The 4,391-nt window shown below is 39.4% G+C and overlaps 1 pseudogene; it reads right to left on the reverse strand.

The window, feature by feature from the left end:
- Positions 1–1,009: 1,009 nt before the first annotated feature.
- On the reverse strand, positions 1,010–3,779 carry LOC103930465 (annotated as a pseudogene).
- Positions 3,780–4,391: the final 612 nt, after the last annotated feature.

Genomic DNA, 4,391 nt, shown 5'->3' on the forward strand with positions numbered 1-4,391 from the left:
CTTAACGTACTAAAAAAAAACTTTTTTCGGTACGTTTGATTTTGGGGGATTTAAAAATATTTTAAACTATTTTGAAAAGAAAATATCTCAATCGTGGATAATTATTGCTAAATTGTAGCATTATTGTGAAAATAAATTGAATCTAACCAACTTTTTTTTTATATAGGAAATTTGTTACAATATGCATATAGCACCAAAATTATGACCAAAAAAAAAAGTTTAATCAAATTACTAAAAGGCATGAATGTTTGATAAAAAAAAATTCAAAACTGAGACGGCCATATCAATAGATCCCCTTATGAAAACTCAAATCATTGTTCAACAATGTCCAAAAAGTCAAAATTTTCTATAGCAGCACGAAACAAAATGGTAATCAACGCATTATTTCACATGATATTTGAGCATCTCCAAATATTTCAGCTGCACAGACAACATTTGGATTCTAATTATATTTCTAACAAATATAAATATGTTCTTTTTTTAGTGAAAGAGATGTAAATTTTAAATATGTACAAAAAATGTAAATGTACATAAGTTTATTGCAATTTTTCAGTTAAACATGTATGTTTGACGTCCATTAACCCTAAAAGAAAATTGTATGTTTACATCCATTTAAAATGTCCGCTAAAGAGCTTCTATGTCTTACACATCAATACCGATCAGTAATGCTCTTACTATAATACATCGATATACAAGTTTATTCTACAAAATAAAATTTCGAATGTACAGACTTAGTTAATGTATATTTATTTACCTCAACGTTCACCTTCTAACTGTTAATTAAAAAGATAAAATATCATATATGATTATATTTCGCCGTTAAATAATAAATGTTAAGCAAATGCATATGCCGTAACTAGTCTCCGATTTTACTTCATTAAAAAAAATGAAGTTCGAATTCATTAACGAAGACTCAAACTGGTAATTTAAAACAGCTCAACGTAGTATTAAGACAAGAAAGCATTACTTTCATCAGTCAACATAACATGCCACTTTTCTACTACATAGCTGACCAAATATTTTATTTTTGCCCTTTTATTGAAGAATTAAATAAAATATTTCTTTACAATAACAAAAAATAATAATAATAATAATAATAATAATAAATAATAAATAATAATAATAATAAAAAAGCACTCAATAGACACCTACGACTGTCGGCAGGGTTTGTTTGAGAAAGCTGTGGTGTTTGTCCAACTCCACCTTCTACGCACCTTAGCTAGTTTTCTCTCAATGGTAGTACACATAAAATCCACCTCTCATCATCCAATATCTAATTAATCAATCAATTTATTTATTTATCATGTCATTTTCTGCATGTGCTTGGCCAACGATGCAAGTGCAACGTCCACGGCGTCCCCAAACCCAAGATTAGTCGCATTCGGATGCGCGTAAGTCAGACTTGGGATCAATTCTATGAGCTTTTCCAGCATCGCCGTCACCTTTTCGTTCGGAAACTTCAGCAGCTCCTCTTCGATCCTTTTACTCACGTCGCTCTTCTCGTCAATGTAAACCGAGTACGTGCTCACGTCACCAGGTAAAAACCACTTGTACTGAGTGTACGCGGTGTGCGGCGACGAGAAAACCGGTATGCAGCCGGCCAGCACCGAGTCAAATGTCGACCGCCGGGTGAACGAGTCACCGGGCGCTTGCAAGCAGAAGTGCGACTCGGACATCACCTTTAGCACCTCGCTGGGCTCGTGGCACTTGCCGGCCCGAGACCCACATTTTAAAAGCATGCACCGGGTCGACTCAACGCATTGCCTAATGAACTCGTCCCGGACGGCCGCTTTTTCTAACCCCTTTCTGGGCCCACCGATGAAAGAAAACAAGTGGGGTCGGTCCATTCCCCTCACTCTGTTCTGCCACGCCACCATCTCCTGCCAAGCGGACGGTTGGAAATAGGGATGGTAGGGTAAGCCGTGTTGGTTTGACCCTTGCCAAGGATGCCTCTCCACTGTCAGCACCGACATGTTTTTAACGGCTGGTAGGTTGAGGAGGGAGTTGGCTCCGAAATCAGGACCATTGGTGACCCTCATGAAATCCCACGCGGTCCTCCCCAGTGCGATAAAGTGGTCCCTACCGTTGTGCTTCTTCCACCAAGGCTGGGACTGAACGTAGTCGACCAAGTCAACGGCGAGCTCGTCGCGAGCGGTGAGGTTGGCTTCCTTAAACTTGCTGGAGGCGTGGAGGCCGCCGTAGAAAGGGACATAGAAGAGAGTGGCACGTGTTGGATCAAGAGTGCGGCAGGTGGTTCTCCACTCGTGCGTGGAAGATCATCTCGGCAATGAACTGATGGGTGGCGAACCACGAGGCGGCGGAGCCTAATTTGGGATGCGGCTGGCCAAGGCCGCGGTTCGCCACATGAGGACACATGTTGGTGTACACGTTTAGAGCGTGACAATGGTCCAGCAATCCAAGGTTGAACTTGGCCGGCAAAGGGTGTACGTAGACGGACAGGCTTGGGTCGCACGTAGGAACTTTGAATGGGGATTTTGAGGTGGTGGTGGTGTCGGCGGAGCCAGTAGTATTAGTATTGATGTTGTTGGGATTTTGAGTTGTGCGGATGAGGTGGTGGTGGACATTTTGTTGCTGCTGTGATTTTTGGACAAGATCAACCTCAACCTCAACAATGGGTGTGGTTTTGGGAGGGAACCAAAGGAGGAGGACAAGAAACCAAAGGGAGAGAAAGACAAAAACCAAGGCACCAAATCGGAGGTGGGGATTGTTAAAGTGGGTGTCCTTGTTTTTGGAGTAATAGTAGTGTTTCTCTTTCTCGTCATCAGTCCATGGAGGACTCGGAGGACTTTGCTTTCTAGAAAACATGGAGGGCAAGAACAAGGGAATTAATGTTAGAGAGAGAGAGAGAGAGAGAGAGAGAGAGAGAGTTGGGTTAATGGTGATGCGAATTGGAGCAGCAGTGAAGGAGAAGACTTGTTTTTATTTGCTGCTCTCTGAGTCTCTCTCTCCCCCAAGAGGAAAAGAAAAGAAGGAAGCATTCAAAGCAGTGTGATTGGCTTAATGCATGGCCACAATGTGGCAAAAAGTAGTCAGCAACTATGGCAAGAAATTTATCACGAAATTAACAAACTTCATGTGGGGGAAGACCAACAGTGAAATTAGCTTCTCTATTATTGTCAGGATATTAACAAACGTCAAGTGGGGAAGACCGACAGTGAAGATAGCTTCTCTATTATTGTCAGAGGCCAAATACTAGTGACAAACATATAATTTGTTGCTTACACCCCATTTCTTGGCAGCATTGAAGATCATATGTTGTTGCGATATTACTTGCTTGCAGGGATGCATATATTTTTTTTATTTGTGAATAATGTATTTTTATAGAATAAATTATCGATTAGTCGTTCAATTTATTAATCTTCATTTGAAGATGAATAAAAAATCACTTGAATTTGAAATCGTTTAATTATCCAAAAGTATTAAATAAATTGACGGTTCATCATAATTATATTATTTGGTACCTACATTGGAATTTTTTTTTTTTTTGTTTTTTTTTTGTAAGATTGATCTTGAATTGAAGATTAAGAAATTAAACAGTTCCGATTGTAAAATTTATATCGTCAAGATATGTGATTCGTAAAGTGGGAATGAGTTCATCCCCAAAAGAATAATGCATGTACTATCCTAGTATCATATAATGTCATAATCGAGGAATTGCCAAAACAAATCTTTTTAAGATTTATGAATTATTGTTGGAAGAATGATGTATTTAGCTTAAATTAGAAAAGGATTTGAGGTGACAGGCGGTCGTTCTATCAGGTAGTTAGTCATTTTTAATCGCTTTAAGTGAGAAGGAAGTAGCCCAATTGTGTATTTTTTTATTTTTTATTTCCAAAGGTAAGAATTCTATTAAATTCGAATAGAGAGCTTACATCAAAAGCCAACTTATTAAACAACCATTCAGTCTCGTGACCATTCCAACTATGAAAGCCCCCTTCTCTTACCACAAATGAAGCCACTAATGTGCTGCCTTGTTACAAGCCCAAGGTGCAAAGATAAATTCTACTGACCTCAATTGTTGCTTCAAAAGTTGAATACCGAAGAGGATCCCTTCAATCACAACATTAGGTGCATTTTCCCATTGAGCATGTCCAGGAGACATTTGGATTCTGACTCAACCTGAACAACCTCAAAGTCCTTATCAATACAAACCATTGTGATGGAGCTTGGATCAAGGAGTCAAGACAAGGTGGTTTTGGATGGGTGGCATGAGATTTTGCAGGCTTTGTGGCAAAGGTGGCGTGCTTTATGAGTCTAGCTTAATGGCAAAGACGGAAGCGACACGAGAGCCTAATTGTATAATTGATGACTGTTCTTCGTAAACCCCTTAGGTGTGCTAGAGAGTAAGGTGCTACTTAGTTGCCCGATGA

The sequence above is a fragment of a genome, unplaced genomic scaffold (genome assembly GCF_019419815.1).
Source record: "Pyrus x bretschneideri cultivar Hongxiangsu unplaced genomic scaffold, Pyrus_bretschneideri_v1 Contig18, whole genome shotgun sequence".
In the NCBI taxonomy this organism is placed as follows: domain Eukaryota; kingdom Viridiplantae; phylum Streptophyta; class Magnoliopsida; order Rosales; family Rosaceae; genus Pyrus; species Pyrus x bretschneideri.